This window comes from Pleurodeles waltl, chromosome 7 (genome assembly GCF_031143425.1).
Source record: "Pleurodeles waltl isolate 20211129_DDA chromosome 7, aPleWal1.hap1.20221129, whole genome shotgun sequence".
In the NCBI taxonomy this organism is placed as follows: domain Eukaryota; kingdom Metazoa; phylum Chordata; class Amphibia; order Caudata; family Salamandridae; genus Pleurodeles; species Pleurodeles waltl.
This window is the reverse complement of record NC_090446.1, coordinates 861,794,363-861,817,995: the sequence shown is the minus strand read 5'-3', so window position 1 is coordinate 861,817,995 and position 23,633 is coordinate 861,794,363.

Here is a 23,633-nt window from a genome sequence, read left to right as displayed (position 1 = left end):
GGGGACAAAGAATGGAAATTTGATTTCCAGCACTCTTAGCAAGTACTGTTACCATACCCAGTAGGGTATGGTCGCCTTGCTTTATTCCCACCCCTCCCTAACAACCATTGCAGTTAATCGAAGGTTTTGCTAGTTCCCCCAATCACCTGCGTGAGGGGGTATAACTCCCACCAAAACAACATGCGTGTGGTGGGAGGGAGTAGAGGGGACTAGGAAATGAGCCCGTCTGTCTTGGCATCTGTTACAGGTCCGTGCAGCCAGCTTGTTAGCATGCCACAATCTGACAGGTGTGAGGCCACGGATACGCATTTGAGTTGTTGGAGTCTGGGATAACAGCACTCTGAACATGCAGACATCTCTCCATTCTGACTTGTCAAGGTTCCAACCACGCCTCACAACGTGACCTCAAAGTTGTAAGGGGAGCTGGAGACTTCATGTCAAGGTATTTTTTTTTTCTTAATGTCTCCTGGACATCTCTGTACGAGTGGGACCCATATGGATCGTTGCTTTGATTGGATTTAAGTTTGGTATGTTAAGGAGCTCCTGCTGGGATCGGAGAACATGCCATAATTAAATGATTGCCTAATTGTTTTTTATTTAAAAACTTGAATTGAAGGTCTTTAAAAATGTAAATGGGAGCCCTACCAAGTGTCCTCAATGTAAAAATACTAGTAAGGTCCCATTTCTCATTCTTGAGAGCTGCTGAATGGTCTATTGCCTCTCCACAAAGGCAATCTTATGATCCCAGGCTATCACCTCAGTGGAAGTTGCCATGACCAGAGAACAATCTTGGTGAATCCTGGAAGGATTAAGTGGTTGGTCTCCATAAAGCAGACCTGGTATGTTGTTGCAGCCTCCCCATGCCGTCTTGAAACTGCATGCAGAGTTGTGCCAGCTGCCACTAAACCAGTCCTTACCAGGGGCTGCAAAACCCAGTAGTACAGAAGACGGTCTACCTTATCAACCCAACATCATATGGTGACTGCTAAAGGCCACTCGAAAGTCTATATTAACATTTTCTTATGGCTAAACAAACACTTTTTGGAAATAAGTTTGGGGTATTGGAAAGAGAAATTTCAGGGTAGTGTAAACCATTACCATTTTAAACAGTTGCACTCTGCTAAGAACATTAAAGGGTCATTTGGCACGTGTAGCAAGTTATCAATTTAGCCATTAGTTATTACTTTTTAGACTCGCTTAGATTAGGATCCAGGGCTATGTACACCCCTAGGTATTGAAAGCTTAGTCTGTGGAGATTGCCAGTCTACAGCGCTTCTTTCATTCTGTAGTGGAACCAGGAGCGATTTGGACTAATTTACTTGGAGTTCGGATGCCTCCTCATTGAGTCTGTATGTGAAACAGTTGGGTGGCCTGTAAGGGGAACAGGAACACATCTGCATAGAGCTTTGAGCAGTTTTCTGTCCTTAGTCGAACTCCAAAATCTGACCATCGCCTGGCCACAAGTGTTTTACAGGGTTAAAGGTAAGCCTACAGTTAACGCAGTACGTCAAAGGTAGCTGGTTTATGGCCTGTAAATGCACTGTACTGTAACGCTCATAAAAGAGGTGGGTTTTTAACTTGCTCCTAAATTGGAGCAACTGTGGTTTCTATTTTTGTTTAGCACATAATGTTTTTAAATTTATTGAGTTTAGGAAGACAGAAATAATCCCATTATACAAAGAAGATCAATAAAACACTTGCCAGGCAATGGATGGTTCATTTTGTGAGCATTGGATTGTTTTTATTTATTTTTATTTCTGACTATACCGTTTGAGTTTGTAATTTCTTTTAGGACAGTTTTCTATTATTCAATTTTGATGAGTTCTAACTAATGGAAGTATACCTCTACTGACAAGGATTTCTTTCCTACTAACTTTCTTGTAGACAAAGGTGTTATTTTATTTCAATTTATAGTGTGGCATTTACCGGAGGGCATCAAGGTGCTATAGTTGTGGGGGGGGGGGGGGGAGGACCTACCATCAAGTCATAGAACCGTCACACCAACTAAGGTGTACGGCCAGGTCTTAAGTGTGTTTCTAAAGGAAAAATGTTTGACCGTCTGTGTGGGAGCATGTTCCAAAGCTTGGTTGCTGCAATTGAAAAGGCTCTCCCCATCTCTTCTGAACTGTAGGCAGAGACCCCAATGTTTCTTGATCCCAACAGGACTATGATGGCAAAGATACTTGTGCACAATGCAGAAGGCCCTGAACATAATTTGTTTCCTGACAGTGCAGCTCACCCAACCTTGCCGAAGCTGACTGGTGCTTTGGAGTTTCTAGCACGGCTCTGGCCAGTGCGTTCTGTAGCCTCTGCAGCTTAGCTACAGTGCCAAAGCAGACAACAGGTAAAGGTCTTACAGTAGTCTAGACAGGGCGAAGACTACGGCAGCCTGTTTCCGTGCCAGTATGGAAAGAAATGGAAATGTTTTTCTTAGCTTCCTGATAAGCCAGAAGCAAGTTGCTGCCGTACGATTCACCTCACCGCTCAAAGAAAGTTTAATGTCTAGAGTAACCAAGGTTTTTGGCCTTCTCATGCGGAGGAGTGCCTAGGGGAATCTGGTCACCAGCTGCCCTTCCATATCTAGGTTTGCGTGCCAAACAGTAGCACCTCCATTTTCCCCTCATTGAGCTTAAAGTTGCATTTCATCCAAGCAGCCACCGCTGACAAATTGGGAGAAATTATGTGCATTATCACCCAGATTCCTAGGGATAGATAGGATTTGGTAAGAAATGTTTGGAACTGGTTTAGCAGTACTTTTGGAGTACGGTCAGTAAGGAAGGAGGACCGCAAGACCATACTCTTACCTGCAATACTTAAGTTGTAAAGGCGTTTAATCAATGCGGGGGAGGTGGTATCCAAGGCTGCAGACAGGTCAAGAACCTAAGCCGCGCCTTGACCACTAGCTGTCTGCAGTCAGTGGCAGAGACCAAAGCAGTTTCAGTACCATGATATTTAAGGAACCTGAACTGAATTATCCAGCCACCCCTGCTCATCTGCAGCATTCATCAGGTGGTAATTCGGATGTTTCTTCAAGATGTTAGCCAGTAGTGAAATGCCTGTAAGTAACTTCATCTCTTTGTTCCCAAGTCTCTGAGGCTCCAACAGTTCTGACACCAGACTTTCTTTAGCCATTTGAGAGATAGGAATCTTTTTTTTTTTACATTTAACAAGTCAATCCCTCTTAAATGCCAGTAATGGTACTTTGGAAAAAGGTGGCCAGTAAGTGCAGAAAACTTGCAAACCCTCTCGTTCTCCAGCTGATGGAGGGGTAGAAGGTTGCTGCACCACCTTAAAGAGCTCTGTAGAGGACGTGGTAGCTTTTTCTTCTGAGAACAATACAGAAACATTTCCCGATTAAGTTAGCTTATATTCCTCTCATATACCTGTTTTTGGTGACTTAACTCAAGATAAAAATCCACACAGCCCACAATTCTAAAGTAATTCCTGGAATTAGAATTTCCAGAAAGTATAAACAACGTAGTGGTGCACCAAAAAAACAAAATGTATACAAAAGTCCAATCAAACTGTAGACTGTTCAATATCTTTATTTAATTTCAAAAGCAGTTGTTGAAATTTCATGACTCCACAATGCTAGAGTCAAAGGCTTTTACCCTTACTTTACTCATTCCTTTGGTATGGAGTGGGTTATAGTACTATGCTGCACTTTTAAATTTAATAGGTGCCTTTTGTGGAGTCGTCTTTCGCTGGAAATACGAGTGGGGCATTGGCTTGAAATGCAACTGGGACCTCCAATGTTGATGACAATATTCCAGAACACGGAACGTATATTGATAATCCCAAATTAATGATTTACCATCATCACAAATGTGAAAGGTGTAGGAGGCTGGCTTAGTTAATGGTGTACACCTATGGTGTGGAACCCTAAACTGAGTCCAGGAAACCGTTAGTGATAGTGTTTAGGTGTCAAGATGGCAAACGCTTTCTAGGGGTAGCTGTGGTGAGCAGCTAAAGCTTATCCAGTAAAGCACTTGTAATACCACAATAGTCAGTAACTGTTACACAAGAAAGCACCACACCAGGTGTTGCAAATAATAATAATAAAGTACCCTTTATTTCAACACTAAGACTATACTAACATTGGTATACCTCCACTTGAGATCTAAACACAAAATATATTTAGCAAAATGCAGGGAAAACCTAGAAATACATGGGATCTTATGGGTGAGTCCTACCATATATTAGGAAGGTGGTATAAGAATGGAGTTGCTGGGCTGGGGGAGTAAGAGATTACCGAAGGTAAGTACCAGAAATGCCACAGGAGTAGAACTCTTATCAAGCTGGGTGTCCCATAGCCTAACACAGGACCATCATGGTTGGATTTTTATGGATCTTGGGCCCTTCCCGGTGAACCACTTGGCGCAAGGGTTGGATATTACCCCACCCGTGGATGTCCAGAAGGCTGGAGTACCCACACCAGGGAGCTCAGGTGCATAGGGGTAGGGTGATGTCAGAAACCTTTGCTGCAGTCAATGGATACCTTGACTGCCCAGCTGCTGTTGACACGTGTACCAGGTTAGTTGGACCCAAGGGTATTTTCCAGGACGTGAGGAACCTGAAAAAGGGGACAGTGTAAAGAACACTTGGAGATGTCCAGGGGGTGCAGGTAGGCAATACCCAGCCTCTTGGAGGTGAATTCCTGTAGGACCCTGAAAGGAGTCCTGCTACGGAGTCCAGGAGATTCTTTGAGTCACCCATGAGTTTTCCGTAGTCTGATTGCAGAACAGTCAGTGGCCAGCAGGACCACCAATAAGCCTTGGCAAACACAAATAGTTGCTGCAAGGAAAATATTAGGTTTTTGGGGACCAGCAAGGTACTAGTGACTGGACACTTGGAGGGGAGTCAGGGTAGGACTTAAGCAGAAAGGAAAGCCAGCCGGAGTCAGAGGACCCCTCCCATCCCCCCCACACACACACACACGACCCACTGGCAGCAGGCCCAGGGAGTCGTAGGGAGGCCTCTGCAGCACAAAAAAAAGTCCCATGTTGCAGGAGCTGCAGAGTGGAAGCTGGTCTTGGTGTTGCAGAGTGCTGGAGGCTGGGGCTTCTTGGAGCTCAAGGATCTCTTGGAGGAAGAGCCATCAAACTTTGCCAAGAATAACTGTTCTTGATGCACAGGGGGTTCCGGTCCAGTATCTGCAGCAAGGGACCACAGTCTCCAAAGTTGGTCAGATGTCAAGTTGGACCCCCAAAAGGACCATGGAACCACCACCTGTGAGCAGAGCCTTTTTGTTGTCAGTGGGACAGCAGGATCCACCAGTCGTTCATTGTCTTGAGGTGCTGCCTGCATATGCAGGGTATTGACTTCTTCACTCCAAGGGAGATTCCTTCTTCCTTCTTGGAAGCAAACAATGTCCTTGTGACTCTGGAGGATGCAAAGCCACGGAGATTGCAGAAATCTGTCTTGCAGAGTTCCTTGAAGAAGCTTGCTCGACAAATCTGAGGACCCACTCTCGGGGGAGCCGTTGAGTAACCCTAAAAGGGGGTTGGTAACTCTCAGTAGTGACCTACCTATCAGAGGGGGTCTACCTAGCCTAACCAGTCAGATGCTCCCAGGGATCTCTGCCCACCTTGTTTCCAAGATGCCAGCATCAACCAGCCTCCTGGCTGAGCTCTGTGCACCTCCCTAGGGGAGGAGGTGGGCAGGGGGGTGGTCACTCCCCTGTCCTTTGTGTGGTTTGGTCCAGAGACACCAATTTCAAAGGGAGAGGTGGTCAGACCTCTATTGCAGGAAATCAATTTTTCTGTCTTCCCATGCTTGAGTTAGGCTCATCAGCAGGAGGGCAGAACAGTTTCTGGGGTCGTCAGCAGCATGGGCTGGCAGCTAGACCCTGTAAGGCTTCACAGGCAGAACTGGGGGGATCCTCTAAGGAACCACCAGAGTAAATGAGATCATGCAACTAGCACTGGAATCTGTGAAGTTGCATGATTTGAACATGTTTCATACTAAACATGCCTAGGTTCGGAGAAGCCTGTATGTAGTTAGAACACTCGTTTTTGACCAGTGCCCACTACATACTTTAAGATGGCTTCCCTGCACTTACAAAGTCCAGGGAATGGAGTCTGGAGTTTATAGGGGTACCCTACTCATGCAGGAGTACTCACACCTGGGTATAATTTGCCTGTACAGATAAATGTGTTATGTTCTGTACTAATAATGCTTACTTATGTTGTCATATTACAGCCCTGAAAAAGTTCACAGTGGTGAACAAAACATGCTGGCTGTGTGTTTGGCTGTAACATTGTAGAGTCATGAAATTTTAACTGCTTTGGAAATGAAATAAAGAAGACACGAAACAGTCTACAGTTTCATTGGGACTTATATAAATGTTTTTTTGTTGGTGGAGCAATGTTTTTTTTTTTTGGAGCAGAGACAAAACTTAACAAAACAAGAAACAATACATATCACATTGCTGCATCCAAGAACTCCTAGATATTTAATTAACTATTAACTAATTATAATAATTTCTATTATAGCACATCATAGCCTAAATACCTCCTCAAACGTTGGTCCCCAAATATCCTTAAACTTGCAACCTGCCCCTATTCTGTGCGTGTATACCTATTCCTTCCTGCATACCAGCATCATCTTCGCCTCTCAAGCCTCGAACGTAAGTGGAGACAGGAATTTCCAAGCTTGTAGAATGTGATTTCGTGATCAGGGAGGCTATGAAAAACAGCTGCTTTGCCTGTCTCCTTAGGTTTGGATGTTCTGAAATTCCAAACCAAGCCCCCAAAGTATCACGGATATAAACACAGCCTATTTTCCTACTGATTCACTGAAATACTTTGTCCCAGTAAACCACAAGATTGGGGCAGGTGAAATATATATGCAGCCAATCCCCTAGATCATTACATTGCGGACAGAAGCCTGACACTAGGGAATGCTCTACTGATTTGTACAGGGGTTCGATATAACATCAATTTTGTGGACAGAGCCATTCTTTTAAAATTAGCCCCTCTAATCTCCTTATAAGAAATGCTGTCATGATCTTTATATCTGTTGCGTTTGGGTTGCCTTGGAAACTTGAGAAAGGAGACTAGTTGACAGCCAATCTCAACTAACAATGTATTGAAATAGAAGCTAGAATTGGGGAAACCGGCTGTTCTAGAGGCCCAATCAAGAAACGCAGAATCATTATAATTTCTGAAATTTGGAAGGGCCAAATTTGCTGATACCAAAATCGTTGTGATACGACGATGTTTATAACACGGGTCCAGAATTTTCAGTACCACAGACCCTCCTTTTGCCCTTACATAGGCAATAACCTATACTCACGCTAATCTGAGTCCAGGTCTATATTCATAAAGTCGTTGAGATGTTGCTGTAGCATCATCCTATTACTTAGCTCGTCCCTTGATACAGGTTTCCTTACACACGATGTAGCACAGAGGCCACATATTGCAGGAGCACACTGTACACACAGACAGGACAGGAAAAGAATGGCTAAGATCATCCCAATGACTATCAGAGTCTTCCATCCCCAGGCGGATATCAGCTCCCAGAACCACCCCATCAATGACCAATCTCCTTTATCCACGTGAATAGATTCGGAGATCTTATGCAGTTTGGAAATGGCCTGGTAGACTGTCGGAGCGTTATCTGGGATGAAAACACAGCAACTTGATTGGATCACTTTACATACCCCACCTCGGTCTGCAAGTATGACGTCTAATGCGACCCTGTTCTGAAGAGTCATAAGGCGATCCGACTGGAGCTCAGCAGTCAAATTACTAAGGGCACCGGCGGTTTCAACTACCGTGGATTCAACCACCCTTGTCAATTGCCTTATGTTCCTGCTGTTAACCATAGGGCCCCAAAACGGCAGAAAACCCTTTACGAAATCTCCAAATTCTTGTCCTGTCGTGTCTTCTTTACTTATGACACCTCGAAGTATCCTTGTCTTATGGTAATCTGCCGCAGCCGTGTAGGTGGGAGGTAACAGGAATGAAACAAAACATGTGCCTGAGAAGTCAGGGGGCAACCATGTATAGGCTCTATTATGGCAGATGAAATAGGTACCCTTAGCTGCTAAGAACGAAGGAGAAGTCTGAGACGCAAAAACATATGTTTCAGTGCAGATACTTTTCCCTAACTGAGCTCTGGGATTCTTGCCATTACCTTGCAGACATAGGTGACCCTGATGGGGTACAATCCAAATCGGGGAGGATCTCTTTGCTCGCTGGTTCCCACTCAGAGTAACTCCATATCCTGTTATGTTCCATCCAATACATGCTAGTGTCTCATCTCTCAGGATAGTCTCATAGGAAATATCTTCCCTAATCATATCTACTATACCCTTAGCTAGAGCATTATTCTTAGGATTATCTTTCACAGAACGTAGGGGGTTGGCTTCATACGCGTATATGAACACCGTTCTATATGCCCACACAGAACCATTATGGCTGAAAGGCAGGACCAGATAAGGGATACCTTTATCAGTAGTATGAGGCATAAGACCACACACCCAACAGTTAGTTGTGTTCACTACTAATTGGTGTTGGTGTAGAAGCTGAATGAATGAATTGTTGACAAATTCTAATCTTCTGGCAGACTCGTGTTCAGGCAGGGGGTGAAAAGAATACGAGGAAACAGTAGAAGGAGGTATGGGCTGTGTAATGGGTGCAAATGTCACTTGAAAAGAGAATAAAACATATCCTATTAAAAACGGCATTACACTAAGCAACATGAAAATACATAATATCAAAAATCGTTTCTTTGTCATTATTATACCCATTCTGGCTTTAAAGTCCATCTGTCTGGCAGGTCTCTCATTCTTGAAAAACTCCATCCTCTCTAATTGCTGCTCGTCTCGTGGTGGTAGGGTGTTCTATGCTAGGGAATGCTTCTGTCAGTCCAGGGCAACTCCCTTAGACCGACCAGAACTGTCGACCTAACGTTTTCAGCTGCACTCCAAAGACTTGGGCAACCACGACCCTACAGCTGAACCCGGATGGCGGTTCGAAAAGAAAAAAAACAAAAATAAGAAAGTTTCTCAGATGAGAGAGGCGCACTTTTTAAAAAAAATAGCAAAGGAACGGGAAAAAAATTATTTGTCCTTAGTTCTTGGTCTCAAATTATAACAGCTTTTTCCAGGTACTGTCTGGTTCTGGAACAAGAGTTCAGGCTCTGTAGTGTTCAATCGAATTGACGGTGGCACAGCTTCTTGCAAATTATTGTCACTTTCTTGTTCAGAAATTGTTCCTTTTACACGTGCATGGCAAAAAACGAGGCACAGTCTCAGTCTCAGAGTCAGCGATCCCCTCCTGGACCCACCGGTCGTACGGTAGAGGAAAAGGGACCTTCTTGCAGTGTACGCCGTGGATCCAGTTCTTTTTCCCTTCCACTCGAACAGCTGATCTTGTTGAGAGAAGGACAAGGTAGGGGCCGGTCCAACGGGGCTGGTCATTCTTTGTCCGCTGGAAGTTTTTGACCAGCACCCATGATCCAGGATCGATAAGATGTCCTGGAGCTTCAGAGACCTGAGGCAGAGTATTGTGAACCTGTTGGTGTAGAACACGCAATTTAGCCGTCAATTCATACAAATAATCAAGCTGTACAGGGTGTTCGATCTCACTGAATTTTGTTGGTCTTGGCACTCCCCATATGTTGGCCGGGCGGCCGAACACAATTTCATAGGGACTAAGTCCCACTCGCGAATGCACAGTCATTCTTGTTGATAGGAGTGCTAGAGGCAGAGCGTCAGGCCATTTAAGACCAGAGCTCGCTTGTATCTTTGCCAACTTCAGTTTTAGCGTGCCATTATAGCACTCTACTAGTCCAGCTGATTAGGGGTGATTTGCAGCGTGGAATTTTTGCTGGATACCTAGCCCCTCACATACTTTTTTCATCACTCGACCCACAAATTCACTCCCATTATCACTCCAGACCATTCTCGGCATTCCAAACCTAGGGAAGAATTCTTTGGCAAGGGCTTTAGCTGTGGATAAGGCAGTGTTGTCTTTTAAGGGATATGCTTCTACCCATGTTGAAAAAGCACAAACAACAACGAGTATGTATTTCAGATTGTTGCACCTTTCCATGTGGATGAAATCTAGCTGCAAAATCTCGAACGGATACGTTGGAGGCGCAAAATGACCAGCTGGAGTTGGGGTTCCCCTACCAGGATTGTATTTCAGACACACCATGCAATTCTTGACCACATTCTCTGCACATTTAGGAATTCCAGCATTTTGCCATACTGGAGCCAACAACTTACAAATCCCTTTCACACTGATATGGGCCATTCCATGAGCCATTGTCACTACTGCAAGCACATACGCATCGGGTAACAACCATCGCTGATGTTCTGACAAGTCAACCCAACAACCATTTTCATCCAATTTACCCATACTTTCTTTCCACACACTCAACTCTTTCTCTGAAGCTTCAGCTTGAATAGACTTCACACCCTCTATCGTATCTTCACATATTCCAACGTCACCAACCCATCTTGCGGGGCCTGCAACATACATTCGATTCATCACATCTTTTGCTGTTTCTTTTGCGATTTTGTCAGCAAATGCATTGCCACAACCGACATCATCAGTAACCTTCTTGTGTGCACTGCATTTCACAATTGCAACTTGTAATGGCAAGGTCAGTGACTCAAGAAGCTCATTCACCAACTGACCATGCTGAATTTTAGCTCCATGCGAAGTCAGGAACCCACGTTCTTTCCACAATCGGCCAAAACTATGGGCCACACCAAACGCATACTGGCTGTCGGTATATATAGTCACTTTCATTCCTTTCGATAACACACACGCTCTCGTAAGTGCAATCAGCTCTGCTGCTTGAGCTGAATTATGTGGTATACGTGCTGCTTCAACAATCGTATGCAAAGTTGTGACAGCATATGCTGCAGTCGTATCACCATTCGGAAGCTTGAAGCATGAACCATCCACCCATAAGGTACCATCACACTTTACAAGAGGAGTATCTTTAAGATCTACTCTCTCTTTCGTTTCTTCTTCTGTCCTAAGAAAACAATCATGTTGTTCAACATCATCTGCTTCTACTGAAATCGGCAATAACGTGGCTGGATTCAACGTATTGCACCTCTTTATGTGCACATGACTCGCTAACAGTGTCAACTCGTAACCTGACAATCGAGCACTAGTTAAATGCTGTGTCTTGGTCCTGTTTAACAACGTGTCCACTACATGTGGAACCATCACAATCAACATATTATTCATCACTAACCCAGCAGACTGTCGAATAGAAACAGCTGCTGCCGCTGTGGCTCTCAAGCAACTCGGCAATGCTTTAGCTACCGGATCCAAAGTCGACGAAAAATATGCGCATGGGCGCTGCTTGTTTCCAAAAGACTGTGTCAGCACTGACAATGCACAACCCTCTTTCTCATGGACATACAGTGTAAAGGGCTTACTGTAGTCGGGGGTACACAACACAGGAGCCGAACACAATGAATTACGCAATTCGGAAAAACTTTTCTGACAATCTTCAGACCACGGAACGGGGTTTGGTGTATCTTTATAGGTCAATGTTACCAAAGGTTTGGCCAGCAAAGAAAAATTCGGTATCCATTGTCTGCAGTATGATGTAATGCCCAAGAAAGCACGTACTTCTCTCTGTGTCCTTGGCACACTCAATTTTGCAATTGCCTGAATTCTTTCTGAGGTCAGTTTCCTTCCCTCCTTCGATAAGAGATGACCTAAGTAGGTCACTTCTTGTCGACAATATTGCAGTTTTGAAAGGGACACTTTGTGATGTAAATCAGACAAATGACGCAACAACAACAAGGTGGCTTCTTTACAAATCTCTTCAGTATCTGTAGCGACTAGCAAATCATCAATGTACTGAATAAGGGTAGCGCCGTCAGGTAAAACAATTGCATCCAGCTGTGTTTTTAAAGCCTGACTATATATTGATGGACTTTCACAGTAGCCTTGTGGAGCGCGTTTAAAGCGGAAACTTCGGCCTCCTAAACTGAAGCCAAAAATATCCCTGCTCTCCTCTGCAATCGGGATGCTGAAGAAAGCATTCTTTAAGTCAATCACCGAGAACCAGGTGGCGGAAGCTGGAATCATAGTCAATATGGCAGTGATATCAGGAACAACTGGAAACTGTGGCACAACTATTTTATTTACCTCTCTAAGATCAATCACAAGCCTGTAAACAGGTGGCTTAGAGGGGTCAGTACGTTTCAAAACAGGCAGAACAGGACTATTACAAACGTTGCCTCTTGTCTCTTCAATTACATCTTTTTCAATTAAATCATAAATGATCGCTAGAAACGCCTTTTCACCTTCACTAGAGATCTTGTATTGTTGAATGCGTGGTAATTTAACATTGGCTTTCAATGTCACAACATAAGGCGGTATTTCCAACAGACCCACGTCATTAGGACCAGTAGCCCAAATGATATCAGGAAGAAACGACAATTCGGTCGGAAGTTTATCCTTCGACAAATACATTGGAGAGACCATTTTCCTACCCAGTGTAAGTTGTACTCCGAAGGAGAACAATATAATGTTGCATACAATCTTTTCAACAAATCCAATCCTAACAAGTTTTCACCACAACATGTCGTCAGAATAAGGGGTGCTTCCAATTCACAAGGTCCACCAGAAAGGGACATAGGACTAGAAATCGGGTTTCTAACCGGGGCGCCAGAAAAACCTACTGAAACATTCATCTCGCCAGACAAAGGTGCGCCAGGGAGTTTTGAGTGCATAATAGAACTCTTTGTAGCACCAGTATCTGACAGAAAAGGCTCCGACACACCTGAGGTAATCACCTTAACATAAGGTCCATTCTGATCCACTGGAACTAAAAAAACTCCCTCTCTTCGTCTATGGCTGTCCTAGCAATTATTACCTTCCAGATTCTCATCTTCTGCATAGTAGTCGTCAGCATAGTACTGAGCCGTCCTACCAGACGCGTTATGTTGCTGGTCAAAACTATTCATTGAGTTTTGAGACGGAAAGGAACACGTGTTCTGGGGTAAACTTCCACGTCCTCTACCTCTAGGAGCTTGTTGAACACCTCGACCTCTTGCGCCAGAAGCACACTTCGTACGCTGTAACAAAATAGGACAACTATACTTGAAATGACCCTCTTCTTTACAATATGAACACTGATTGGGACCTACAGGAACACGTGGTTGAGAAAACTCGAACCTTTGCGAGTTTCTCTGGAACTGTTGAGGTTGCTGATAGTTACTCTGACCACCACGTGCTGATACGCCTGTTGTAAAAGAACCTTCGTCTTTAATTCTTTAGTTTTCTTGTCTGCTCTATCCTTCTCATCTTTATCCCTATTTTCGTAGTACTGTGCAGTGGCCAATATTTGTGCTGAAGAGGAAACAGCCCAAGAACTCTCTGAATCCTTCAATTTCTTACACAGCTCTGCAAGCAAATTGTGCACAAATTTGTCGACGAACAACCGTTGACCACCTTCTGTACTCATATCTTGACCACTGTGGTCGATAAACGTTTCCTCAAACCTGGTGAAGAAATCAGACACTGTTTCATCTTTCTTCTGCTTACACGCAGACAATTTATCCAAATTCACACGCATCGCAGGCATTAAAGTCTTCATGTAAGTAATGATCCTAGCAGGCAGTTCTGCTACCAAAGGCTCAGGCTTGGCACCACCAACTTGTCTATCATTTGCAGCACTAATATTAGCCCATGAGTCACCTAACTCTTGTGCATGATCTGTATGGTGAATCAATCCCCACAAAGGCTGTGGAACAACATTCCCAAATAACATGTCTATGTCGGCTAAATTCATAATGCATGAGTCTGCAGTCTGTGATAATTCCTTATAAAACCCTGCAGGGTTTTTACGGGGATCAGGCAAAGTCTGCTTAAGGGCTAAAACTTCAGCTCGCTTCCACGGAACACGCTGAAAATTAGCTGGGACAGCATCAATTTGATTAGCAACATCAGCCGCAACGGCGTCCTTCCATACCGGAGGGACTTCTCTCATTGGGTACTGTCGCACCTTTTTTTTAACAGAGGAGTCATGTTGGAACAATGACTAAGAAGGATCCTTATTCCTAAAGGACAACAACGTCGCAACTTCTGTCTCAACATCCGAACCCACAATCGTGCCCTTTGCAAACTCAAACCGTACACGGCACAAATCAGGCGGATTTGTTTCCAAATCATTATCCTCTAATTCCTCACAAAGAAAGCACACATTTTCTCAAAAACGCATCTTTGTTTTGGTGCTTCCCATTGACGGAAGACATCCATAACAGACTCTACATCGTATCTTAAAGGGTAAACAACCCATTTACGCGCCATACGGTCAAACATCTCTCTCTCTTGAGAATTAGGCACTTGACTACGCGACTGTTTACGCTCCGAATCTGGGGTCACACCAGACGACCCAAAGAGAGGAAATATAAGGCTGGCAACAGAATCTGTCATTCTCTGTCGGACAGAAGGAGAAGTTGATGAAAGAACAGGAGGAAAAACAGAGAGAGGCAAGGCAGACGCAGAGGCAGTATCAGGAAGAACACCAGACGAGGCAGTTGATGTAGTGCATAAAGTCGTAGGAGGTACAGATGGAGCAGGTAGCGAAGTCGGCGGCCCTTGAAGGGGCTGCGCCATAGTAGTAGGAGCCAACTGAAAAGGAGCTGGCGGCTGTGGAAGAACCTGAGGCACAATAACCGGAGGTTGCACAGCTAAAGGTTGCAGAGGTGCTGTAGCATTCTGCGCATAAGGGGGTGGCGAACTCAACAAGTGTGACATTAAAGGATCTTTCTCAAGTTCTTTTGCTGCATCTTGCTGAAGAAGCGGAAAAACTGGATAACATTTATCGGTCACCAATTTACGTTGCCTGTGCAACTGCTCATTCATCTGTTCTTCTTCATCATCTTTAAACTGCATGGCAGCTTGCATTATCGAGATACCCTCTTCCCTCTTATTTCTCTTTGCTAATTTAATTTCCTTCTGTTTGGCTTCCTTACGCCATAGGCGGAAAGAGTCAAACATCGCCGGCCGGGCTTTCTTCTTTAAAAGTTTAACCTCCAGATTATCCAGAATCTCTGTGTCAAAACTACCATATTGGGGCCATTTTAAAACACCATCTTTCCTGGTGTATCGGATCCATACTTCATTATATGTGAGGGGGCCTATGCCATGTTTCACATATAGTTCATAGGTTGGAGTTCCAATCGGAGGAACCAGACACGAGTCCTCCAATCGGGAATCCCTATTATAACCAAGACAAAACCAATTTCCATGTCTGCTAAGACCAGGCATCTTCGCTCTCTAGTCTAGCTTCAAACTTCAAAGGATTATCGAATACGATAGTCTCGTGAATACACGAATCCCTCGGCTTTGGTACTTGCAAGTTCCAAATCAAAGATCCCAAGGGGATACCAAACTAAGAACCAAACTAAGGACTGGGAGACGCTCCACTTATACTTAACTGAGGTATCGATGACGTCACCAGAAGACTCGTTTATCGTTTCGCTCTACCAAATCATCAAGGGTCCAAAACAGGGCGATAGTCAGGGCAGCAGTCCTTCGTAGCCGTCGGGAAGCGGGGAACCTCGCAGCAAAGACTTTCGGACCACGTCGACATACAGGGGTCGATGAAGTAGCGGCCTTCCTCCAGAATTTTCACACGAAGCTCCTCACGAACCTCTGGCTTGGACTGGTACCGCTGAAATCGCCCCACGTTGGGCGCCAACTGAAGTACTGGGTTTTTCAGAACCCAGCGGTGCCAGGGAACACACCCTAAGACTTCGAGTCCTTCCTGTTTCAGACTACAGAAACACAGAGTCATCTTGGTGAAGTCAAAGATCTTGTTTATTGGCTGCAGCCAGTAACAGGTATCCTAGAAGTACAACACAGTGTATATTCTCAGGAGACTGCTCCCTTTGCAAAGCTAACCTTCTCTTTTATACAAAATATTATGCTTTAGGCAAACATTCCTTATTTTACAGTTGACCATTCACATATTTTCACTACAAAGAAATAGCAGATTTATGATGACAAGCCCATATTTCAGTTTGTCCAGCCCTCAATCAATTACCCGGCAAGGCTTAGTACTTTCATCAGATATCGATGGACCCCCAATATAAACGGGCACCTCCTCCTTGTAAAGCAAGTCATAAAGAAAGAAACAGGGACAGGTGTGTGTAAGATTAGGCATGGTTTGTGTGTGATGAAAGGTTTATGATGTGTTGTGCCTTGATACTAATCTCATTCGGCCACTGGGAAAGAAACTGTCCGAACAGGTTTGGCTTCAGGCAGTGGAGTCAGCTTGCCCAGGTCACAGAGGAGTCAGCAAAGGTGTACGTGTCCTTCAGACTCGTTTTCAGCATTAGACATTGGCCTATGTGAGGGCAATCATAAAATGGCTGTCGTTTAAATGGAACACGAGGGTTCAGGACGGAAACTCTGATATTCGGGTGATTTCGTTACCCGAATATGAATACAATGCTTGTGCATACTATTCTAATCATTCTCGGTCTGCTGATACCAAAATCGTTGTGATACGACGATGTTTATAACACGGGTCCAGAATTTTCAGTACCACACCCCCCCACAATGAGAGGGGATCCTCTACTGCCCCCTGCACTCAACAAAAATCAATGCTTGTCACTTATCTGTATATGCACTATCCTTTCTGTAGCTGTGCCAGGCTGATCTGTGATTGAGCGCTCCTCCATTTACCTTCCACCTCCCTCCTTTAACTTATGAAACAGCAGCGTTGTTAAACTCATCTTTCCAAAAAATGGGGGGGGGGAACTGTCCACGCCGAATGGCCGAGGAAACACGCTTCGCTGTATCCCCTGCTTAGCCTGGCTTGATTCAACTGGGAGCAGCACGCGTTGTCGGAGCCAGTACCCCCAGGGCTCCGATTGGACAGTAATGCTCGCAGACAGCCCCGGCCTCTGTACGGCTCCAATGACAGCGGGGAAGAGGAATTAAGACATGTAGACGTGCCTCTGTGAATCGGCACGGCACTTGGAAGGAAGCACTCCCCGCTGGTATTGGAGTAGCTCCGGGCGGGGTGTTGTGTTTCTTAATTGAAGAGAGTCTCCATCGCCCCCAGCCTCTGGATGATTACCGCAGGAAGAGCCTGTCCAGGCAGAGACAGGGCTGCACTCCTTGAAAAAAGTGCTATTTTCAGCGGCATTTGCAGCAGCGAGTCGCGGCCACCATAACGCTGCTCCGTGGGGTTCTCAGTCATGAAGCATGACGGGAGCTCCACGCGACCCCCACCAGCTACTCTCAATGTTTGCCGTCAGCGTGGACCAATATGTTGATGTTTATGTTTAGTCTGCTTCACATTGTATCCTTGAGCAGTGGATACTTGTAGTGTATGCACATCATCTTTGAAAATTCTGTTTGAGACAAGTGAGGTGATGTGAGTTGCTGTTTGTAAATAGATAATGAACCACAATGTTCTAATGAAGAGATAATTCAGATTTACATCTGTCAGGGCCTTTTGTGCATATTTCCCATCCCATCAGATTTCAGCCAGCTATCACAGAATACACCCCTATGACTGTCTGCAGCAGTTATTCCGGGGACAGTACCATCGTCATTATATTTATAATACCTGGCATACAACTGGCAGCAGAGACGTACAGTGATTTGATTTGTTCATAGCAATTTCAATATTCCTGTTTTCACTCTACTTGCCAGTCTGTGGCCAGTCATGTACACCTCTTAACCTGAAGCCTTGCATTGTTGCTGCATATTGATACTGAGTCTGCATCCTGTTAGAATAACCCTGAGAGGCCATGATGCACTCAGACTGAGGGTTACCTTAGGCGGCTAGTAGTCCAAAGGCATCCCAGGGTCCACTACCACTCGGTGATCTTGAACCTCACATTTTGACTTTCTCTGAACTGGCACATGTTTACTAGTTGGCGCCAGCCCAACATTCTACAGTGGATCAGTGTGTCTCTGGTTGGTTGTTGGAAATGGCTCTTTCTGAAGGGTTATCCTCATACATTTTGCCTTCCTCCTCATTTTTTGTCCTTGTTTTTGTTAGCTCTAGGATTCTGTGCACTTTACCACTGCTAATCTGTGCACTTTACCACTGCTACCAGTGCTAAAGTGCTTGAGTTCTCGCCTTTAAATATGCCAATTGTGGATAAGTGAATGTTACCATATTTTACCTACTTGTCCCTATTAAAGTGCACTATATGTGCCCACGGCCTGTAAATTAAACGTTACTAGTGGGCGTGCAGCACTGCGATTGTGCCACTCACTACAGGAGCCATGTACACATGTCTCAGACCTGCCCCTGCAGAGGCTGTGTGTGCAGTATTAAACTGCCATTTTGACCTGTCAAGAGCACCCACTTGCCTGTCCAAACCTTCCTTTTTATTGCATACGTCACCCCTAAGGTAGGATCTGGTTAGCCCCAAGGGCAGGGTGCAGTTTATTTTAAAAGTGGGACATTTACTTTTAAGTTTAACATGTAGTTGTAGTGAAAAAATATTACATTAAAAGGCTTATTACTCCAATACGTTAACATTGGAGTTACTTTGAGCAACCTTTAAATGTTGGGAAAAGATAGAAATTTGAAGTTTGGTGTCTCTGGACTCAAAATGTAAAAAACCAGTTGACAAACACCCCACCACCAAGAACTTAGAAACTGTCCCTGGTGCCTAAGTGGCTTCTGCCACACTAGGAGGCAGATGGGGCTAAAAAAAATAGGCTGATCTGCCTCCAAGGTGGGCAGAAATGGCCATCACAAATGTGCCCCCTTTGGGGGGCGACCCTTGCCAAAGGTGCCGCCGCCCCCCCCACAAAACACACACACACACACAGGATCCCTGGTGCCTAAGTGGATTCTGCCCCCCCTTGCGGGCAGATGGGCATAAAAAAATTGGCCGATCTGCCCCCAAGGAGGGCAGAAATTGCCATCAGCTCTGTGCCCACTTTAGGAGGCGACTCTTGCCAAAGGGGGCAAACGGGGGGCACCTCCAGCACTAAACAAAAAAAAGGGGAACCAAAAAAAAAAAATCCCTGCCGTATTGGTGGTTTCTGCCCTCCATGGGGGCAGATGGGCCTACAAAAATAGGCCCATTTGCCCCCATGGGGGGCAGAGATGGCCAATACAAAATTTCCCCCCTTTAGGGTGGGGGGAACGACCCTTGCCAAAGGGGTGCCCCCAAACACACAAAACACACACACAGACACACCTCACAATCCCTGGCGCCTAGTGGGTTTCGAAACCCCCCGGGGGCCAGATCGGCCAAAAACATGGCCTATCTAGACCCGGGGGGGGCTGAAACATATTAAAAAATTATTGCCCCTGGGGCAGCGACCCTTGCCTAAGGGGTCGCTGCCCTAAAACAAAGAAAATAATTTCCCTGGTGTCTAGTGGTTTTCGGTCCCCCCTGCGGCAGATCGGCCCAAGAATTTGCCGATCTGCCCCCAGGGGGGGTCTGAAATAAGAAAAAAAATTGCCCCAATGGGAGCGACCCTTGCCCAAGGGGTCGCTCCCTAAAATGCATACCCAACATAATTTCCCTGGTGTCTAGTGGATTTCGGCCCTCCTTGGGGGCACATCGGCTGAAAAATTGGCCGATCTGCCCCCGGGGGGGGGGCGAAAAAGGAAAATAATGCCCCCAATGGGAGCGGCCCTTGCCCAAGGGGTCGCCCCCCAAAACTAGCACAAAAAGGAAATCCCTGGTGCCTAGTGGGGATTCCTGCTCCACGATTGCGTGCCCCGCCTGCGATCGTGGAGCAGGAATCCACTGAAAACAGTCACAGGGGGAAAGGAAAAACCCTTTCCTTTCCCCCTGTGTCTGTTTTCCCCCCCTCCCCAACCCCCAAAGAGGGAAAGACTCACCTGAAGGTCCTGTTCCCTCGACGCGCTGGAAGCAAATGGCTTCCAGCGCGTCCCTCAGCAATATTTCATGGCGGCGCGCTGTGAGCGCGCTGATGTCATTGGATTGCTGAGGGGGGGGTCGGGGGTAGAAGGGGAAGGGCTTCCCCTTCCATCCACGACCGGGGTGTGGGTGGGGGGCCCATAGGGGGTGCACTAGCGCTCCCCCCAGTTCCTGGGTGCAGGACGAGGTGATCTCGTCCAAGGCACCGGTTCGGGTGCCTTGGACGAGATCACCTCGTCCAAGGCACCGCACGAGTTAATAGCTCGGAGCTCAGCTAGAATCTGCCCCATCAACTCTTCCATAGTTGAAGAACCCTGAAACCTGGACGAAGAACAGTCTGAAATAAGGAAATTAGAGGAAGGGGTGAAAGTTTGAGAACCAGTATTTGGGTTGGAAGTCGCTGCAGATGTATTGAAAAATACTGTACCTAGCCCCACTGACACCCCATTTGGAGCCAATGAGGAAGAAACACCAGAATGCGTCGACGTCGCTTCGCTTAGGAGAGGTATCATCTCGGGCTCTCCTTCTTGTGTGGTTCTTTTGATTGATTTCAGTGACCCCTTAACGTTGCTGCTCGAGTATGTAGATAAGGGATACGGAGGTTTCTCCTGGAGTCGAGGGGATATTGAAGGATGCGCCGGGGGAGGTTGCCTGATGTCCCTAAAATCGGTGATACGGAGGAAGATGCAGTGGCGGCACCGGCTGGAAGAGAGAAGGAAGGCTGGGAACGTACTTGGGGCAATGATTCCATGGATCGTGGAGGCCATTCGAGAAACTGCTCCGCACACTCCGTGCTATTGGGATCCAGCATGGCTGCGAGACCTGAGGAAGAAGATGAAAGTTCCTGAATCCCAGGGGACTCCCTTAAAGAACTTGCAGAGGCTTGATTGCTGGAGCAATGCCTGTGCCTTCCTGTAGAAGGGGTCAGGGTCTTAGATTTAGGTCCTTTCGGGATTTTTCCCGCTGTCCGGGCTTTAAACCCAGTATCCTGTGCCATGCGTTTCATTGTAAGGGGAAAAGTTTTTTAAAAAGGGGGGTCGTCCCAACCTTATAGTAAACATGTGGCCAGGAGGCGGAAGGAGGAGGAGGGGGCAACAAGCTACAACCACCAGTATGCAGGCTACTCCGTCGACCCGTGCCGGGGGGTGTGCTTAAAGTGAAGCCAGACTGCTCAGTCCAGATTGAGTCTGGATGCTAGCGAGGGCAGAAAAATGTACCCAGTAAAAGTCTTGGACAAGGCAGCCCACCATTCGGCAGCTTGGTGCTCTTCTGTTTAGCCCCAACACTGAGCTATTAGTACAGTTGCGGATACAACCTCATTGGTTACTGCCCCCTCTGTGCACCACACATTGTAAACTTTCTTAGGTTCTCCTTTTCCACTTAGCCCCTCTCTATAGTTATAAAGCTTGAGAGCTTGGACGGGTATAAGGCCTAAATTAAAGTTACACTGTCATTAGACTGTTCCGCAACCAGGCTACTAGATGTTGGCCGGCCAGCCAGCCCCCCCCCACAGTGAGAGGGGCTCCTCTACTGCCCCCTGCACTCAACAAAAATCAATGCTTGTCACTTATCTGTATATGCACTATCCTTTCTGTAGTTGTGCCAGGCTGATCTGTGATTGAGCGCTCCTCCATTTACCTTCCACCTCCCTCCTTTAACTTATGAAACAACAGCGTTGTTAAACTCATCTTTCCAAAACATAGGGGGGGGAACTGTCCACGCCGAATGGCCGAGGAAACACGCTTCGCTGTATCCCCTGCTTAGCCTGGCTTGATTCAACTGGGAGCAGCATGCGTTGTCGGAGCCAGTACCCCCAGGGCTCCGATTGGACAGTAATGCTCGCAGACAGCCCCGGCCTCTGTACGGCTCCAATGACAGCGGGGGAAGAGGAATTAAGACATGTAGACGTGCCTCTGTGAATCGGCACAGCACTTGGAAGGAAGCACTCCCCGCTGGTATTGGAGTAGCTCCGGGCGGGGTGTTGTGTTTCTTAATTGAAGAGAGTCTCCATCGCCCCCAGCCTCTGGATGATTACCGTAGGAAGAGCCTGTCCAGGCAGAGACAGGGCTGCACTCCTTGAAAAAAGTGCTATTTTCAGCGGCATTTGCAGCAGCGAGTCGCGGCCACCATAACGCTGCTCCGTGGGGCTCTCAGTCATGAAGCATGACGGGAGCTCCACGCGACCCCCACCAGCTACTCTCAATGTTTGCCGTCAGCGTGGACCAATATGTTGATGTTTATGTTTGGTCTGCTTCACATTGTATCCTTGAGCAGTGGATACTTGTAGAGTATGCACATCATCTTTGAAAATTCTGTTTGAGACAAGGGAGGTGATGTGAGTTGCTGTTTGTAAATAGATAATGAACCACAATGTTCTAATGAAGAGATAATTCAGATTTACATCTGTCAGGGCCTTTTGTGCATATTTCCCATCCCATCAGATTTCAGCCAGCTATCACAGAATACACCCCTATGACTGTCTGCAGCAGTTATTCCGGGGACAGTACCATCGTCATTATATTTCTAATACCTGGCATACAACTGGCAGCAGAGACGTACAGTGATTTGATTTGTTCATAGCAATTTCAATATTCCTGTTTTCACTCTACTTGCCAGTCTGTGGCCAGTCATGTACACCTCTTAACCTGAAGCCTTGCATTGTTGCTGCATATTGATACTGAGTCTGCATCCTGTTAGAATAACCCTGAGAGGCCATGATGCACTCAGACTGAGGGTTACCTTAGGCGGCTAGTAGTCCAAAGGCATCCCAGGGCCCACTACCACTCGGTGATCTTGAACCCCACATTTTGACTTTCTCTGAACTGGCACATGTTTACTAGTTGGCGCCAGCCCAACATTCTACAGTGGATCAGTGTGTCTCTGGTTGGTTGTTGGAAATGGCTCTTTCTGAAGGGTTATCCTCATACATTTTGCCTTCCTCCTCATTTTTTGTCCATGTTTTTGTTAGCTCTAGGATTCTGTGCACTTTACCACTGCTAATCTGTGCACTTTACCACTGCTACCAGTGCTAAAGTGCTTGAGTTCTCGCCTTTAAATATGCCAATTGTGGATAAGTGAATGTTACCATATTTTACCTACTTGTCCCTATTAAAGTGCACTATATGTGCCCACGGCTTGTAAATTAAACTTTACTAGTGGGCGTGCAGCACTGTGATTGTGCCACTCACGACAGTAGCCATGTACACATGTCTCAGACCTGCCCCTGCAGAGGCTGTGTGTGCAGTATTAAACTGCCATTTTGACCTGTCAAGAGCACCCACTTGCCTGGCCAAACCTTCCTTTTTATTGCATACGTCACCCCTAAGGTAGGATCTGGTTAGCCCCAAGGGCAGGGTGCAGTTTATTTTAAAAGTGGGACATTTACTTTTAAGTTTAACATGTAGTTGTAGTGAAAAAATATTACATTAAAAGGCTTATTACTCCAATACGTTAACATTGGAGTTACTTTGAGCAACCTTTAAATGTTGGGAAAAGATAGAAATTTGAGGTTTGGTGTCTCTGGACTCAAAATGTAAAATCACAATTTATGATGAAGTCTGATTTTAAATTGTAAATCTGAAAATGCCACTTTTAGAAAGTTGGCATTTTCTTACTTTAACTATTCTGTGCCTCTTTCATCTGGGCGTTGTGCATTGCCTGCAGACGTTCTCACACAAAAGGAGCTGGGGTGTGACATTTGCATCCTGATGGCCCAGAACCAGGCTGGTGGACCATTAACTGGCTTTATTTGGGGGGGAGGCAGAGCTTA